The 20,410-nt window shown below is 37.1% G+C and overlaps 1 long non-coding RNA gene across 1 annotated transcript; it reads left to right on the forward strand.

Moving 5' to 3' along the window:
• The first annotated feature begins 3,088 nt into the window (after positions 1 to 3,088).
• Positions 3,089 to 19,540, forward strand: LOC115428505 (uncharacterized). Its single transcript, XR_003936631.1, has 3 exons — positions 3,089 to 3,319; positions 7,660 to 7,661; positions 19,530 to 19,540. It is a non-coding gene; the product is annotated as an uncharacterized LOC115428505 (long non-coding RNA).
• Positions 19,541 to 20,410: the final 870 nt, after the last annotated feature.

The following is a 20,410-nucleotide window of genomic DNA, read 5'->3' on the forward strand; positions in this document are numbered from 1 at the left end:
ACATTTACAAAAGGAACTAACAACTGGAATGGGATTATTAAGCACTCGTATCAGTACTCGGTATCAGCAAGTACTCAAATGTAAGTACTCGTACTCGTACTCAGTCTGAAAAAAAGTGGTATCGGTGTATCCCTAATTGTAACCATCACTTACTGTTTTTAAAATTTAAAGTTTTCACACAAACATTAAAAATATTTGGGTTTATTTTTTTTAAGTCGTATGTTAGTTCCATCTTAAGTACTGTGGCAGCAGGGTTACAGGTTACCAGTCTACATATGATAGAACGAGGGCACAGATGAGAAAGTAGTCCCACAGTAGAGTAGTAATTGCCACTTCCGTATTTTTTGTATGTCCTTTGGTTTTTGTGGTTGTTGTTTCAGCTGGTTCTCGAATAAAAGATGAGTTGTTTATCATTTTCAAACATGTTTAATCAAGTCAGATTGTTTGGTAAATGTTTGCTATGTAAAAAAAGATAATTCAGAGAGATAATGTTAGGCTACGTTCAGACAGCAATTGTTAACGCACAATTGGGATTTTTTTTTTGTGAAATTCGATTTTTTATGCTCATTCATATTACAAATTAAATGCGACTTCTATCAGTTCTCAGTATGAACTGAATGTGACCCTGAAGTGACCCGCATGAGCAAACGAGGTCCTGACATAAAACATGACCACGCAGCATGCACTGTGCTTACGGAGGTAAACATGGAGGCATTTCGTATTGGCGTGTGTGTGGCACTGATAAAGTTTCTCTACAACCGAAGTCAGCACCATTGCAGTCAAATAATTTTAAGTAGAAGATTAAAAAAGAGGAGAGCCAGGTTTTTTGCCCTGGCTTTTTGTGGTGCAATGGCTGCTATGTCTATACAATGGAGTATTTGGATGCTGAAGTATTTGATGGAAGTGGTTCAAAAAGTCCAGGTCCAGGGTGAGAGGGGTCAGCTATGATCCAACCTGCATGCCCTAGAGCACAGGTGTCAAACATGTGGCCCGGGGAACCGTCAATGGCTCCAATCCAGTCCACGAGACGAATTTGCAAAGTGCAAGTTAGGGCATCAAACTCAAAAATAATATCATAATAACCTATAAATAATGACAACACCATTTTTTTCCCTTTGACATAGTGCAAAAAACATTAAATTATGAAAATATTTACATTAACAAACCATCCTTTAACAATAAAATGTGAATAACCTGAACAAATTTGAACAACCTTAAATGTCTAAAGAAAATTAAGTGCAAGTTTAACAATATTCTGCCTGTTACTAAATGTTTTGTGCCTTTGTAGATCTGATCTCTAATGCATATATATAAATGATAAGTCAAGGCATAATATTGATGAAACTGTACTTATATTTCTTAACAAATTGCCTTTTTTTCAGGTTATTCACATCCTTTTTGTTTGGATAGTTTGTAAATGTAAATATTGGCATAATTGAATGTTATTTTTTGCACTAAAACAATTTGGAGTTGTCATTATTTATTGGCTGTCATGCTATTATTTTACTGGTCCAGCCCACTGCAGATTAAATTGGGCTGAATGTGGCTCCTAGAACACAGGTGTCAAACAATCCGGCCCGCCAAAGGTCCTGGCTGGCCCTTGGTATGAATTTGTGAAATGCAAAAAGAGATATTGAGAAATTAACAATCATTTTAGTTCAGGTTCAGCATACAGACCAATTCAATCTCCAGTGGGTTAGACCAGTAAAATTCTATCATAATAATCTATAAATACTCACAACTCCACATTTTTCTCTATGTAAATGTAAATATTTTCATCTATTTACACTAAAACAAAGTATAATTTCACAAAAAATGTGAATAACCTGAACAAATATGAACAACCTGAAATGTCTTAAGAACATTAAGTGCAATTTTAACAACATTCTGCCTGACACTAAATGTTGTGTGTATTTGTAGATCCACTGTGATCTGTATGTTATACTGAACATGTGGAAATGATAAACTGAAGTATAATATTGTTAAAATTACACTTATTCTTTCAGTTTGTTCAAGTAATTCACATTGTTTGAAAGGACAGTTTGTAGATGTAAACATTTTCATCATTTAATTTAACTTTTTTTCACTGTAAAATATACGGAAAAGTTTTGGAGTTGACATTATTTATATATTATTATGTTATTATTTTACTGGTTCGGCCCACTGCAGATCAAATTTAGCTGAATGTGGCCCCTGAACTAAAATGAGTTTGACACCCCTGCCCTAGAGTCTTGGAGGTGTACAGGTCTTGGAGGGATGGGAGGCTGATCACCTTCTCAGCAGAGCCCACAATGCACTGCAGTCTGTGTTTGTGTTTTGCACAGAACTGTACGTTATTCCATTAAAGGCCAGTCGCCTTGTCCTGAGTGAGAAAATCCACCAAAAGGGGTCTGCCAGTGATGATTTTTAAAACTACCATAAATGTCTGCAATGGATAAAAATTGCCCAAATGTAAGAAGTTGTGCTCATTACAACCAATGAACCCTAAAAATGAATGGATGCATCTTCACTTTCAGTCTTTTTTAATGAAGTGAAACTTGTACAACAAACAACAACACCATGGTTGTAGGTGGATATGATATTCGATGTGTTACACGTCTGGGTGGGTGTCCACGGCGGCGCACTTCAAAGCTCTGCACCGAGAGGATCATCTGTCATATTGTGTCCTGCTGAGCCTCAAATCCCATCTGAATCACCTGTAGTTCTTAGCAGAAATATCACTGCATCTGCACATAGAATGACAGATCTGTGTACCGAAGGCCTAAGCACCTCTTTTTTTTTTTAACATACAATGTTCATCTTATAAGTTTATAATGAAGTAAAGGGATGCTAAGTATAAAGTCACTTAATTTATTTCAGGAACGTCCAGCTGTAAAAGTCAAATTTTAATGAACTTTTCTCATGATATTTAGTTTCTCACCTGATTGAAAATTAACAGCGATGTTCACTCTTTAAAACCTGACGCGTCACCGCTGACACACCCTGCGCATATGCATTCTGGATGGCTGTAACTCTTTAACTGGTTGTGCAACTAGAAAAATTCCAACAGTTTTTGAATCCTGAGACATTGCACTTTATAGGTTTTATTGGGTCATTACTGTAATTTCACTCACGCTTGTACTAGAAGCTGGAGAAGAAGCCATTTTAGCAGAATGATAACATGCAGTAAATTGTAAATGACTGCTAGATTCTGAAAGTTCCAAGTGCTCTGGAAAAACGGGCAAAAGGACTCACGGCGTATTTTCTAACCTTTTTATAGTCAAAATAAGAAACAAAGTCCAAACGGGCCATTTGAGGCTTAGGGTTTAAAGGGTTAAAGGTTCATTATGCAAGATTTGGATATTTGTGTTGGCTTTGTGTTTGAGATGTGCTGCCTAACTCCATTTTTAGTCTACCAGCCTGATCAATAGTTGCTTTTCCATTGGACATCTGTGCAAAACTTTACCAATATTTACTAAATGTCGAAAAAACAGAAGTGGGTAATGTCAGTTTTTCCATTAAATCACAAACGCGATGATTTGTTTATCTATTATCGCGAGATGACACGAGAAGTAATTCCATAAACATGGCGACGAATGTAAATATCATGTTGATTTACAGATATATTCATTATTATTATATATTACCCCTCTATCCCATACTAAATAAAAAAAATTATTTGGTTTCCTTGTGTGTCCATGTTTCTTTTAAAACTCTTCTTCGTTTGTTGTAACATCTGTCAACATTCTTTTTTTTTTTTTTTTTTATTCATGTGACTCTAGTTGCGAAAATAGGTCTTTCCATTGCAGTTCTGTGTGATATACCATTTGTACTACGCCCCAAAAAAACAACTCTAGTCAGCGCAAAAACTTTTTATCGAAAAACAAGTTTTGGCGAAATTGTCATTTTTCCATTAGGTAAATTTTTATGCACAAGTTATATTCGCGCAGTCTGAGGGTCAAAGGAAAAGCGACTGATGATTTCTATGTGGAGATCACAGGTCAGTTTTTCCCTGAAAATCCATTTCCTGCTCTACAATAATGTTTCTAAGTTAACAGCATTTAGTGTTGCACTTCCAACCAGCTCTCAGATCACAGATTCCAATAAAAATACATATTGAACTTTTAACCTTCTTTAATAAAAAAAAAAAGGCCTGTGAGAAAGACGTAAGGTGCATCTCAGCCACCCCCCCCCCCCCCCCCCAAAAAAAAACAAAAAAAAACACACAACACAGAGTAGAGATGAAACTATTAATCAACTCAATCAAATCAATTTTTAAAAAGTATTCAATTGCACATTTCCTGAATCAAAGCTTCATTTTGTTAATTTCGCTGCCGCTGAACATTGGTTCCACTGTTTTATACGGACACTTTTAGTAACGCACATGATGCCAGGATTAACACAAACAACATGAAACAAGGACAAAAGGCGGAAAATGTGTAAATGTTCACTTTTCTTCATTGGAACCATCACTTACTCCTCTAAACTTTTAAGCTTTAACACAAACATATTATTATTATTTATTAATATTTGACTTAATTTTTTTTAAAGTTGTATGTTAGTTCCTTCTTAAACTGTTTATAAGTTGGAAACAAATGTGTTGAAAACTGCAGTGCACATATTGCTTGTAGATGTCATTTGACTTGTTTGTTGTTGTTTATGTATAGATATTTTTATATATGTGTACTTTTTTACTGTTGTTATTTCTATATAGATATTTTTTATATGTCGTTATACTTTTATACTTTTTGTGGTTGTTGGTTCAGCTGATCCTGCACTAACGGACAAATTGTTTCATTTTGTATCAAACAGACACTTTTTTGTGTTTTTTTCACCTATTCAAATAATCATGTAATGGAATCAAATCGAAGACAACAGTTGATGGACTACAAAAATAATCAATAGCTGCAGTCCCATGTCTCCCCTTTATTTCATTCCTTTTCTCACCTAATCTGCACCAACTGCCATGTGTTGTCGAAGTAAACTGAGCTAACACTGCTAAAGAGACCCATGTATAATTCCACGTCTTTAATTGTTGTTTTTTGTGTTTTTCCCAAGGCAAGTCAAAGTAATAGTGTCCCTTCCTTACCTCACTTTCCAAACACTTTTAATTATAAAGTGCTTTCCTGCGTTGCTTCACAGGCCCCATCCTTCCCACATATCTCCTGGCATCCTCAACGAGGCAGGAAATTGAAAGAAGGAGACAGAATCAGCCACAAAGCTGACGGTGGATGAGCTGCCGACCGTAATTACCCCAAGTGCTATTCAAATGGCACCACCTCACTTTATGGACAGTTAAGAATACCCACGCGCTCTAATGTGCTCTCCTTGCTCCATCAGCGATGTTCCTATCCACTGGTCATATTCAGCCAGACTCGAGCAGCTCACTCACAATGGCTGCTTAATAGGCAGCTACTTAAAGACAGTACATGAGCGCCTACATGGAGGTTTACAGCCCATCGTCTACTCACTGACTAGTCCGACTAGACTCTATTACAACTGTATGCTTTGGTCATCTGCAAATCCACAGCTGTTGAAAAGCACTGTACAATTTAAATGAACGATGAGGCTGCTCAAATTTAAATGATTTTTTTTTTTTTTTTTTATAGGAATTTCCGTTTATCTTAACCCTCCAAGGGCCAAGAACATGATCTGTGGCTAAATTTTACACCATAAAATATTTATAGAAATTTGTATTTGCAGATAAGCTTATTTTCTCACTTAAAGCTGCGGGAGGCTCTCGTCACCAACTTTTCATCAAATCTGTAAAACCCCAGTCATAGCTTTAGTATCACGAATCCGTAAGTATTTCTATGATTACTCACCTGAATCTCTTTCCTTACGGTGAATAATTTCGAAGTGTACTCCACCATAAACAATCCATTTGTTTACAAACAGAACCGGTAGGTAACTCGGGCATCTTTGGAATTTTTGTGCATTGCAGGAAGCGGAGGTTTGTGCAGCTGCATTATGGCTGTTGTGGCAGGAAACACGATGCAGAAACAGCTGGAGCTCCACTTCCCACAATGCAGGTCGCGACAAAATTCCAAAGATGCCCGAGTTACCTACCGGTTCTACTTGTAAACTAGAAAAGCACTCGGACAGCGCAGACCTTGGCCAAGGTAGATCAGTCGTCGTCGTCGTCCCCCCCCTCCCAATCACCACCAAAATGTAATCATTTGTTCCTTGTGCCTGTATCAACATTTCCTGAACATTTCATCAAAATCCGTCCATAACTTTTTGAGTTATCTTGCTAACAGACAAAAAACAAACAAACAGACAGACAGACAGACAGATGTAGCAAATGGTTTGTTTATGGTGGAGTACACTTCAAAATTGTTCACCGTAAGGAAAGAGATTTAGGTGAGTAATCACAGAAAGACTAACAGATTCAAAATATTTAAGCTATGACTCGGGTTTGACAGATTTGATGAAAACCTAGTGATGAAAGTCTCCAGCAGCTTTAAGCTAGTTTTTTGGGTATAGTATACTAACAGGGACACCATGTTTTTCATAGCCATTAATAACCCCTTTAGTCCTATCGGCCAGCCTGAGGGCCTAAAAAATTATATTAATATTCATCTACTATAAAAATATAATAAATCAGGACAATGGATGTTTGTTTCAACTTTTGCTCAAAGTTTAGACCCTAATGTTAATAAAAGTACATCAAAAGTGTATTTTAGTGCAAACTTTAATGTTCAAACATGATTTGTAATCTTTGTGGGGTGAAATATACGCTATTAAAAATCTCCGACACGAACAATTAATTTATGCATATCATCGTCAATCCAGCCAAAAAAAACAAGCGAGGATAAAAAATTCCAAATTCTCTTTTAGTTTGTTTCAGTTTACTCAGGCATAGTAATAGATACAATATTTTAGACAATGGGAATAGATTCTGTGAGGTCTCTAAATGTCCATAGACACCAAGAACATCCATATGAACCTTATTATTGTGGAGTAATTCTTCATTTACTTTGGGTATGTCTTTTTAGGTGTTTTTCCCCTGAAAATATGGTCAGGGTTAAACAGGTCAATACAGAAAACAACAACAGAATGCTTATTCTTGTCTGTTTGTTGGAGCGCTGTTGTCCACAGCGCCACCTGCTGATGATGCAGCGCAGCCTTGAATATTTGCTCCAAGTGAATTTTTGGAAACATAGGCCACATAACTCCCTTTTTTTAACTAGCTGTTTACTTTTGCATCCTTTTGCAGTGAACATTTTAGCTGGTATTTATTGTCTGTTTTAATACTTGACAAGGACTGAGTTCACATGATTGTATTTATTACAGGGTTCCCGCTGGGTCTTAAGAAGTCTTAAAAGTCTTGAGTTTACAAATCTGCATTTAATACCTTAAAGTCTTTAAAATTTATTAAATTTGATATGTTAGGTCTTAAGTTATGTTGCCATAAACTTGTTGTGTTTATATATGTCTGGAACATATCCAAGCATCAAAGAAAGTAACAATAGTCTATTCAGTTCCACCTGTTCCAAACTGAATATTTATATACTGAAATTAAGAACAGATTATCACTAACTTTGTAGCCCTCAGTGAGAAAGGACTCAGAGACTTGGAGTAAATAAAGAAATGTTCCTAAATTCTAGGAGTCACACATTTTTTTCCCAGTATGGCCATGAAATAGGCTGTGAAATGGACATTAAATTCTGTTCTAAGTAGTCTTAAAAAGTCTTAAATTTAACTTGTAAAACCCTGTAGGAACCCTGTATTAGATGAATAAATGACAGCTCTGGATGTAGTGCTGTTACATGCACATAAACTGATTGTTTTCCTTGGTTTAATGCAAGTAGAGGGCGAAGTATCACAAATGTGTTTCTTCTTTCCTTATGTTGGGATTCTACTTACAAATCTGACTCCAATTCTCTATCTCTTTCGTTTGTTTCATTGGTTATTACCTTGATCATAAAACCGACCTGAAACAGGATTTAAGAATATTAATGAATCAGTCATTTAATGAACATTAATCAAACTTACACAGATCTGTGGTCTCCAAAGGTTACAGAGAATCAGTTTTCCAGGCCCACAGACATAAAATCCCCAAACATAGAACCCATCTCTCTGGCACCCTGCAAGGTTATAATAGTTTTGGATTTTTAATTATAGTTTAGTTTTAATTAGTTTTGACTTTTTTTTCTCTTATTCAGTTAGTTTTAATTAGTTTTTAGAGCAGGTTTGTTAGTTTTTATTAGTTATCGTTTTTTTCTGAATGCTTAGTTTTAGTTTAGTTTAGTTTAGTTTTAGTATTAGTTTTAGTTATTTCATATATTTTATCTTCCTCATCATCCTATTCAAAGAAATTAGTGAGGCGTGGATATGGGCTACCCTGGACACTTTATTTGGGGGTCGGGTTAGGGCGGCTCATGGACTGAGCAGAGACACAATGTACCGTACAATGTATAAATTCCCTATAGCAGGTTGAGGTGGGGTGCAATCCATACACAACATCACTTACGTGAAACAATGCGAAGATGTGCAAAGCATGAGAGGAGATGCACAAAGCAGGCAGCGGTTAAAGCAGATAGAAACATATATAAACCAGCTAACCAGCAGTTAAAGCAGATAGAAACATATATAAACCAGCTAACCAGCAGTTAAAGCAGATAGAAACATATATAAACCAGCTAACCAGCAGTTAAAGCAGATAGAAACATATTATAAACCAGCTAACCAGCAGTTAAAGCAGATAGAAACATATATAAACCAGCTAACCAGCGGTTAAAGCAGATAGGAACATATTATAAACCAGCAGTTAAAGCAGATAGGAACCTATTATAAACCAGCTAACCAGCAGTTAAAGCAGACAGAAACATATATAAACCACTTATAAACATATCTAACCCAGTTCCTCATCAGTAAACCACACCTTAGCAGATATCTCATCTCTTAATCATCTCCAGTTCCATTATTAGCCAACTTTGCTTCAGTTCAGTTCAGCTAGCTGTAGCTAGTAACATCAAACGTTTTTTTAACATTCTAACAGGTTCCATACCTCTGTAATTGGATTAGTTTTGATCCTCCTCATTTCTCCTCTTCTAAACTGTGCAGTTCAGGGCTTGGAAGGCCTTTTCATGGTGATAAACTCTCCAGTTTTAACCTGGATGCTAGTCCTGTTTGACTCTGTACTTTAGCTCTGCTCTGTCTGTCACTCACGCGCACACACACGGTACGCCAAAAAAAAAAAAGAAAAAAAAAAAAAAAAAAACCCGACCCATGTATCACTACAGTAAACCCCAGACAGGACTGTGCTGCTTTGTCCCAGCTTTAGTCTGTATGTTCCAGGTAGAGTGGGGACCAGAAGACCACTGGAAACCACCAGTGACCAGACATGACAGACTGTGTAGTGTTGTATGGTGTCACCAGCTCAAACTGCTGAAGTGAAATAAATTAATTTCATATCAATCCGACATTGACAGAAACGAAAACGAAGGGAATTGTATCCATAATTTTTATACGTTTTAGTTAGTTTTGTAAGCTCACAATACAGTTTCAGTTAGTTATCGTTTTTTTTCTTTTAATTAGAGTTTTTATTTATTTCAGTTAACGAAAATGTTTTTTCAATTTTAGTTTTCGTCATTTCGTTCGTTTTCGTTAACGATAATAACCTTGGCACCCTGTCCTCAAGAACCCAGAGAAACCTTTTTCCTCATCCTTTATAGTCATACATGGGGTGTTGTCTCTTTCTGGCCTCAACCAATAACATTGCACCCCCACACACACACCTTACAGCTGTCCTTACCTCACAGACCTCTTAAACTCTTCTCCTTACATATAATAAAACAATAAACTACGGCTGGGTAAGTTAATGCATTATTACCGCGTTAACGCATTCATTAAATAACGCCGACAATTTTTTTTAATGTCACGTTAATGCCGTTTTATTCTAACTCATATTATTCTGGCCCTACTTGTGTGCGTGTAGCGATTAGCTCGGCAGATAGACAACAGGTTTCCCAAGAAAAGCCGGACGCCAAAAACTTCTCTCCAAATCTTTTACTTGAGACTCACTGTAAAACTGCAACATACATACAAAATATGTCTCAGTTATGTTCATTACCTTACTACATTTACATGGGGTTATACATTTAAATGAATGGGAAAAAGATTGCTAGCTCGATGCTAACTTGAATGGAAAATCCAAAGACACTCTAACGATTAGGATTAATGTAAGATTAAGACTAATTTAAGATTTATGTCTTTTTATCCAGCAACAAAGGTTCACATCAGAGATATTTTACACCATTCATTCATATTTTTCACCATACAAACAGAGTGAAAGAAATGTCTTCTTATGTCCGAACTGGCTACGGTAACACCGCAAGTACAAAACATACGTTAGTGCAACTTATTCCGACCACTAGAGGGCCCCCTTTGCTTGCTTTTAACAACTGAACATCAGATATTATTTTGAAAGTCTGTTGCTTTCGCTCTGTTAATACACATAGGTAAACCATGGGTCACAGGAACAAAGGGATGTTGATCAGGGTTGGTTTACCAATCGGCGTCATCACGTGCCTCAACCAATGACAGCATTTGGGGTGAGCTTAAGACTCCTGTCAATCACTCACAACCGGAAATAAACTGATGGGGACATAAACATGGAGAAAAGTACTGGTCTTTTCCATGGATATTTTAATTTTAAATGTCTTCAGATGGTGGAGCTGAGAAGGACACAGTTGTTTGTAAGCACTGCAGTGTGGAATTGTTTTTTATCACCGGAGTACTTCGAGTCTGAAATATCACTTAAAGGCAATACACACTGTAGATGCCGGCACCACCCCCCCGGCATATAATTATGCAATTAATCATGATTATTCACAGAAATCCACGCAATTAATTGGGATTAAGAATTTCAGTTGTTGCCCAGCACTACAATAAACATTCCACACTTCTAACTAAACTAACCCATCTGTGTCCCTTAGTCTGTGTTTCCATTCCACCCTTTTAAGCTTGTGACTTTCTAACACATCTTAGAGCAAATCAGTAAAATACAGAAATCACAACTACTATATAACTGCTATATTACATTCCAGTTACAAAACATAGTTATCGTGATTATAACATATTGCATTCTAATTATATAATGCTTAGGTTTTTTATGTGTTCTTCAACTGTATAATTCTAATACTTATATTACTTTTTTGCAATGTTGCCATATCACTGGATGCTAATAAATGCTAATGGGAATGATAGATTCTGAGACAAGTATGGTTATGTTGAAGCCTATATTAGTGCCCACGATCATAAATGAGAAGGCATTTGTGTGTAAACTAACTGAAAAGTAAATGTCAGTGTCCTAAATGTCAGCAGCCTGATTGCCTTTGGCCCATCTGCCTCTTACAAACCTTTTGTCTCTGAGGGATTGTGGAGAAGAAGAAAACAGGCCTGGATGAGAATGAGCGATTCATTGAAACCGTTGGAGTCCCTCCGTGGAACCACACAGTCACTCAAGGTCAGCGAGGCTCAAAAAAGACAGATTTCTCCCTAAGTGTGATAAGCCTCGGGGCAAGCACACACATATTTCAGATGTTCTCTGATGATAATCGCCGACACTATACGGTGGCCTGGGGGAAGTGATTAAAGCACTTTGTCTTCAGTCATACCTACCTCGTCCAATCCTCGTCTCTGATCCCTATCTGAACCTTGCTGCTGTTTGCCTAGACAATGCAGAGCAGATATCGCTGTCTCCCTCCATCTCTTAAGTCTCTCTACTGCAGTGTTTATTCAAAACAGTGAGGAAAAATGAAATGTCTCAGAAAAAAACAAAGAAGTTATGAAAGACACTCAACACATATTTCTTAGCCAGCCTCAGTTCAGACCAACCCAACATGCTAATGGTCCTTATACTGACTTGGCTGTCCACTAAAGGCTTATTTATGCTCACTTTACATATGTAGATAGGCAGTGTTGTGCAAGTTACAGATTACTTGTTACTGTTATTTCAAAGTAATTCCTTACCTTACAATATTACTGTCTCAGAATTGTACATGACTTTGTATTACTTTTGAGTTTCATACAGATTCATCATAAATGGAGCCTTGGAGCACAAATGTCCCTGAAGGACATTTGGACAGATAGTTCAGTAACGCTACAGCCTACGATGTTTGAATCCCAGCAGGAACGCTTGCATTTTTTTCTACATTTAATATATTCAAACAGGGTGCAGCACCGAGGACACTGGTAGATAAATCCACAATTGATAAAGAATTTTTACTAGTCATAGAAACGTTAGCTTACCTTGTCATTGCTGATCACAAGGATCATGCTAACTAGTAAAGAAAGGTTAGTGTTAGTAATGAGCATACGTCCATGTGACCAATGGACTGTCTTCTGCCGTCTTCACCTACTGGCTGAACACCAACAGGAAATAGAACTTTCCTGTTGCATTTTTAATTCCTGAAGGTCTCATGGTCTTGCTGGTTTTTTGTTTTTTGTGTTTGAGCCGTTAAATTATGGGCGAAAAATGTGTTGCAACGCAAGCACTACTGAACATGAGTAAAATATTACAGAATATTGGTTAGTAATGCCTTACACTACTGCGATACAGCAAAAAGTAATCCATTTGTAACACGTTACTCCTAACACTGTAGATAGGCACGTCAGTTCCAAACATTGTCAAAAGTCACTGCCTTTATACTTTTGCCACATTTCCACTATGTGGTACCAGTTCAGCTCGACTCCACTTAGGTACCAGATACTATTCCTGGAGACCGTTTCCATTACAGGATACTACCGACTTTAGAGTACCTGGATGTCATAGCAACACTGTGCGTAACTTCTGTGATGTCTGCTCAAAGAGTTGCTGATGAACGTGCTCGTTGTGTGTTGCTCACGTTGAATCTTTTCATTGGCCACCAAGGACAGAAATGTCTGAACCTCCTCAACCGACCACGGTGTTGTTTTGCGGGCCGTCATCATGGATTAGCCTAAAACTATATTTACTGTAAACTTTTGAATGTGTTTTTTTGTCCTTAATGGCATGTCGTGCATTGATAATGCAATGACGCAGAGCCAACTCTAACCAATCAGGGGTCTGCATTGTTTACACATAACATTTTAGTATCTTTTCACCTGTTTCGGAGCCTTGGCCTCGCAAGGTCTAAAAAAGTAGTCCCAGGTACCAGATTCCAGGTTTTTTTATGTAGTGGAAACGCAGAAAGGCCGAGTTGAGTCAAGTTGGTACCACAAAGTGGAAACACAGCATTTGATGCATCCACTGTTTTAAAATAAGCATTTGGTGATCAATCCACCACAGGCTCTGAATGAACTTTTTGGCCCAGTACTACGAACAGGACTAAAGATTTTTGACAGAAGAAGAAGAAGAACATTACAGAGGAGGTATTACTAATGTTGATATTGAGAATGTTATTTGTCGTAAATTTGCCAGTAGTTTTTCATCAACTCACGCAGTTTGCTTTTCAAAAAGTTCCACCATTGCTGGAAATTATTCTCTTTGAATCTCAACACCATCCCCATGATTTCCAGTGGTACTGCTCTGTCTCCTCTGTTTGGGTTTTTTTCCTTGAGCTCCCAGATGATGGACAGAAAAAAATGACATAATGGACAGAACGCTCCTTCTATATACGTATGTATTTAATGTTGAACATAAATGGACTTTAATGGGGCTAAAATGAACAGCAACTTTGGGACCTTGGAAAAGAAATACACATTTGAACACAACAGATCCCAGTCTATTTGTAGGTATTAAGTAAACCATTCCTTTGCTTAAGAAGGCATTTATTCCCATGCTTTGAAGTGAAATATTTACCGTAAAATAGTTTGACTGCTTTAGGCAAACTATCAGTGGTTGGATGATCCTTTATACTTTTGTAGAGTAAAAGTAGTCGTGGGTAGAAATAGAGGGTACTGAAAAATCTTCCTTGCGTCTGTCTGTATATGTGGAATCCAGACGAGGTCAGAGGTTCTACTCTGTTGCATTGGCTACTTGAAAATCAGGGATGTAGGTTTGTAAGGGCATAGAAGATCAAATACCTCAGGCGAAGGTACAAAGCATTATGGGGGTTTGAACTCTTGTCAGGGGAGTGTGGTTGATATGAAATGATAATAATATCAAAGTCTGAAGTGTGACCAGAACAGCAAGAAGAAGAAAGGCTTCAAAAGAAGTGTGAGTTTTAGGTCAAGGTGCTGAATCTTAGAATCACAACTCTATGTGTCTGCAGACTTTGGGTAAGTTATGGTTAAGGTCAGTTAAGGTGTTTGGTTTATGTGACGGTACATTAACCCTTTAACGACTCCAATCTCTCCGGCGCTGCATTTTGCACTTTACAGCACTGAAATTACTGTAACTCCTGAACCGTTTGTGCTATCCACAAAATTCAAACAACATCGGAAAGGTGAGATCCTGAGTTTCCCAACACTATATAACACTTTACAGCAGCAATGTGGAACTCTATTACAAGGAGAAAGAAACTGTTACAGAGACTTCCACACAGGCAAAAAAACAAAAACAAAAAACAGCTGGAAATAACTACAAATATGAAGCCATAACACATATACTGAATGTTCAAGACCAAAAAGCATGTTTGGGCAGGTGTAAAATAGTTGAAAGTTTATTTTTACAATCTCAAAAAGTTTCGTTATGGACATTTACAGTTGTTTTTCATAATAAACATACTAAATACTTCAAATCCCATTTTTTTTCTTTGCTTTTTTCACTAGAACACTGTTTTCAGTATTTATTACAGTCTACTCTCGTTATACCGCCAACTTCCGTTCACGGCCAAATTGGCGGTATAGCGAAAATGGCATTACAGCGGGTTGCGTCCATAATGTGCATGTCTTTACTATATGATGTCTATGCTGCCTCCGTTAACCCGTTCTAATTGCGTTTCTAAATAAATCTTGATTCTGTTATGTTGTAAGGGATCATTTAAAGTGGGGAAACATTTTAAGCATTATTATACCGTGTCGGGAAATGACACCCCATCATCTTGAGGCTTTGGCTTAATCCCACGTCCTCTTCCCGACATCCTGACCTACTGAGTGTTCTGCGATAAATGAACGGTGGCCATTCCGCAGACCTACTCGTAGCTTGTCGCGATCAGCGTCTGGCGAGTTTGTTTCAGTGCATTGTTAAAATTTATGTGTACTCGATGGCAATCACGCTGGCGGTATAACGGTCGGGAAATCAATGGTATAAGTGTTGTTTGTGCATGGAACTGGGCTGGCGGATGGCGATAGGCGGAAATGGCGGTAGCTAATGGAATAATGCATTGGGGATTTTTGTGCAATGGTTTTGGTCGGCGGTGAGTGAAAATGGCGGTATAACAGCGGGCGGTTTAACGAGAGTAGACTGTATTTATAATAATGATAATTAATTGCCAGATATTGAAAGTTAAGTTCTTCCTGGAAACAAATTTGCAAAAGAATTGGCAAAAAAGACATTTTCTGACACTTTTATTGCAAAGAAAACATGAAGACACTTAGACGGCCTGTTATAATGGCAGTCTTAACTGAACTGAAACACTGAAGCATTTAAGACTGTTGTAAATTCAGTAAATATATATTTTTTTAAAAGTCAGTGAAAAATCTAAATTTTTAAATTGGCTAAAAGAATATGATTAGGATTACTATTAAAACGCATTAGCAACCTCCTCCACTCTTCCTAAACTGAGGAGTTTTATTCCAGGAAACCTAGCGCAGACTGGATAGTAGGAGTTGAGAGCCAGGATCTCAGCAGCTGTCCAAGTAATCATTAATGCTCATCACCAAACCTGTCAAGTCCAAATGATGCATTACGGCTATTAACGTTGTATGTAGCATGCAGTTTTTCCAGGCAGACAGAAAATATGTGTGATATCAAGAACATTGAAATGATCGCCCACTGTTGGATATGAAAAAAGTTTATTTTACAGCTGAATCACAAAGTAGCTAAGCCTGGTTTGCATAAGAACCTTATCCAACATTAAATCTGCCTTCCAATACCTCCAAAGCTCATTGGGTAACATATGTCTAATTTGTTTTGCCTGCACAGAAAGCCAAATTCAGAAAGGGATTAAATGTTTCTGGTCTTTTCTTCTTTTTCTTTGGTCAAAACTCTGATGTTTTGTTTGCAAATACCCCCTTTTTCCCCCTGAAGCCAACACTCAAATATGAAGCACAATATGGTTACAAACTGTTATTAAGGGTTGGATGACAAATCATAAAAAAAAATCTTAAAAAAACCCTTTCTTTTTTTTGTTGTTTCTGTCTGTTCTTCGAGTGATCATTAGTATATATATGTGTGCATTAGGGAGCAGGAGCAGGAAATGAGGATGAAATAGCTGGGTAACCCATAAAGACCCAGCCCTATTTTTGTGGCAGTTCCCAAATAAATATGTAATATTAATCTAATAAATATATATAAATAAATCATGTATTTTTCCTTTATTTAATTCATAGACCATGTAAATGTTCATGAAAGCTCAGGGTAAATTCAAAGGTTATTATATCAAAACAGAGAAAACTGATGAAGAAGTGACTTTTTCAGTCAAATCTATCATTAACTGAACATAAACACAGTGTCTCCATCCACTGTCATTGATCCAACTCCATGGGTTTTACTGGTGAATCAATGTTGTAGAAGATGATGGTGTTTCCACAGTAACTACAGAGCCTCTGAACATCCAAATGGGTCATATCTGATGACCATGAAAAGATGACAAACTCCATTTTACACTAATTATTTACATGGATTGATAGAATTAGTGGATCGACAGGTATTAAATATTTTACATCAGTAGATGCTTTTGGTCGACAGTGGTTGTTTGGGTTTTTATGGGTTAAGTTTTCAAAGTTTCATCCATTTTAATGTTTAATGCTGAAAACATTAAACCACTAAAATGCATGTAATAAATGGGAAAGAATATCCATAGGGGGCGCCGCTGTGCTTTAAATTACTGTAGAGACAGAGCTGCTTAAACATTAATTCAAGCAAAAACGTCTGAATAAATACAATTGAAATTATAGTAATACTAATTCTGTGTCCTGTACTTCACTAATGAATGTTTATTGAAGTTACTTTTACTGTATTTAAATCATCTCTGTGTGAATATTCTCATTGGAACATTAAAGATTCACCCTGGATTGTAATTTTCAGAGTCCATAGCCAATCAGAATTGTTTTAATTTTCTTGTTCTCTTATGATTGGCTGATTTTTGCTGTGTTGCCACATGGCCTCGAGTGATATTCAGACACTCTCAGAAATACAGAATGAATGTAAAACAAAGAAACAAACTGCTTCAAATGTTAAATATTCAAATCAAAGACTTTATACAGACTTTATAAATGGACCTCAGCATTAAAAGTTTGCAGGATGTCTGCAAAAAATAGTCTTGGCTCGTTAACCCATTTTAACATCACACATTTCTGGCAACCCTAGACATTCAAAATGGAGACTTTTTTTTTTGCTAAAAGGAATTTGTTTTTGATCATGTAATAGTTTATGTATTATTATCATTATTATTATTATTATTGTTATTATTATTATTATTATTATTATTATTATTATTATTATTATTATTATTATTATTATTATTAATCATAATCATGTGTTGATAATAATAGTATATGTTGCAAATAAACATTAATTTTAGATGACCTTTAGTCTATATAATGTATATTATTATGAACAGAGGCAGAAAAGCCAGGTGTAGATTACTGCACAAAGTGAGAATTTTATTTTGCTTGGTCAGGATATGTACAGGCAGTCCAGCTTGGATTTACAGGGCTGACAATTAATACTGAACAAACAATAACTCAAACTATGAATTATGAAAAAGCTGCAGCATCTGAAACTGACCACAATGAACATTTGAAAGATAAACAGTACCACAGTGCTTCAGTTTCAGCTTCACAGTTTGTCATGTCTTATATGTATTGGGATTGTCTCTCTCAACTCACCATATATTTTTTATTGGTGATTTTTTTTTGTTTGTTTTTGTTTTATCAATTACTAGAAATTTCAGGCGACCCCATTTGAATTCCAGGCGACCCCACGTGGGGTCCCGACCCCAAGGTTGAAAAACACAGAGCTAAGTGTTTTGGCTACTAAATAAAACAGAGCTGCTAAACTGATTTTCATTGTTCCTGTGACAGTAAAGGTCTATTCTATTCTATTCTATTCTATTCTATTCTATTCTATTCTATTCTATTCTATTCTATTCTATTCTTCACATCAGTATGCCGTGGCTTGCAGCTTATGTTGAACTAGGCTAAGCTAATCACATCCTGACTCCAGATGAGCATGTTGCCAAATATACTCTTCACATATTGCTTGAATTTTCTTAATTATGATTCATACTGAGATTACCCATCTGGTTTTCTACTTGATTAGCATAACCAGTTAATCCCATGCGTGAAAGGGTGAACTGATGTATGTATTTATGTCAGATATTTAGCCACAGCAGTTCCATATCATGTTGTTAATTTTCTCTAAATGGAAATGCCTTCATTATTTCTCTTCCTTTTGGCAAATACTTAATCCCACTCTGCTCAACATGCACAGCTGTTTATTTACTTTATGCCATTGCCATGATGGCGACTTGGAACGAGCGGTACAAAATGTAGCTGGAAGGTAAAATAACAATATCCTAGCAAACTGTTCCACTGGCACATATGTGACATTAAGTTAGTGGGTCCTTTAAGTCGCAGTGTGGGATGTCGATATGTAAAAGTTCAAATAGGGACGAGTTCAATTGGGCCTGGAAACTAAGTGCTCTGCTCCACTCTCTCTGCTGGTGTGCTTCTGGTAATTGATCTGGCAGCACTACTAACCATCTGGGCTCCAGTCTCTTCAAACACAGTGGAAAAGACTTACCCTGCACTCACTCAGATCTGTTTGGACGGACTGGATGGATCTGTACGGCCAGTGGGCACACAACCAGGCTGAAAGGCTGCATTTCTCAGAAGTGCTTTTCCAGCCTCTGTAAACAGTCTGCTAACTATAGAATCAACATGGTTATATACAACAGCCTCTAGGAGAAAGATCTGAACCACAGACATGAGTGTAACCACTGTATATCTGTGTGTGGATCGCTTAAAGGCCATGAAAACCAACCACTCAATCAGATTCTGAGATGAATACAAAGCGTGGAGGTTGAGCAGAGAAAGTAGATCTAGATGGCAGTCGTCTCATTTCTGAATAGGATTAGCTCAGTGTTTTTCAACCGTGGGGTCGGGATCCCACGTGGGGTCACCTGGAATTCAAATGGGGTTGCCTGAAATTTCCTGTAATTGATAAAAATAAATAAAACCGTACAAATACAAAATATATGGTGAGTTGAGAGAGACAATCCCAATACATACAGGGTGGGGAAGCAAAATTTACAATGAACATTTAGTTTTTTCTCAGCAGGCACTACGTCAATTGTTTTGAAACCAAACATATATTGATGTCATAATCATACCTAACACTATTATCCATACCTTTTCAGAAACTTTTGCCCATATGAGTAATCAGGAAAGCAAACGTCAAAGAGTGTGTGATTTGCTGAATGCACTCGTCACACCAAAGGAGATTTCAAAAATAGTTGGAGTGTCCATAAAGACTGTTTATAATGGAAAGAAGAGAATGACTATGAGCAAAACTATTATGAGAAAGTCTGGAAGATACTATTAAAGAAGAATGGGAGAAGTTGTCACCTGAATATTTGAGGAACACTTGCGCAAGTTTCAGGAAGTGTGTGAAGGCAGTTATTGAGAAAGAAGGAGGACACATAGAATAAAAACATTTTCTATGATGTAAATTTTCTTGTGGCAAATAAATTCTCATGACTTTCAATAAACTAATTGGTCATACACTGTCTTTCAATCCCTGCCTCAAAATATTGTAAATTTTGCTTCCCCACCCTGTATAATGCCACATTTCCACTACGTGAAACCGGCTTGACTTGGCTCAGGTACCAGGTCCTATTCCTGGAGACCATTTCCAATACAGGATAGTACCGACTTTACAGTACCTGGATGTCATAGTGATATGGTGCGTTACTTCCATGTCGTCTGCTCAGAGAGTTGCTGATAAACTTGCTCGTTGTGTGTTGTCTCGTCAAGCTCATGCTGAATTTTTACATCTGAATCTCCTCAATCGACCAGGGTGTAGTTTTGCAAGTTATCATCATGTGGACTAACCTACTGCTATATTTACTGTAAACTTCTGCATCTGTTTGTTGTAAAACGGCGGGTCACAGAAACAACTCTCTGACCAATCAGTGGTCTGCAGTGTTTACGTGTCATGTTTTAGTGTCTGGTCCCCAGTCTTGGAACCTTGACGGAGGTGATCCCAAAAAACTAGTACCGGGTACCAGATTCCAGGTCCTTTTTCATAATGGAAACGCAAAAAGTCCGAGTCGAGTCGAGTCGAGTGGAAACGTGGCATAAGACATGACAAACTGCGAAGCTGAAACTGAAGCAC

The sequence above is a fragment of the Sphaeramia orbicularis genome, chromosome 11, assembly GCF_902148855.1.
Source record: "Sphaeramia orbicularis chromosome 11, fSphaOr1.1, whole genome shotgun sequence".
In the NCBI taxonomy this organism is placed as follows: Eukaryota; Metazoa; Chordata; class Actinopteri; order Kurtiformes; family Apogonidae; genus Sphaeramia; species Sphaeramia orbicularis.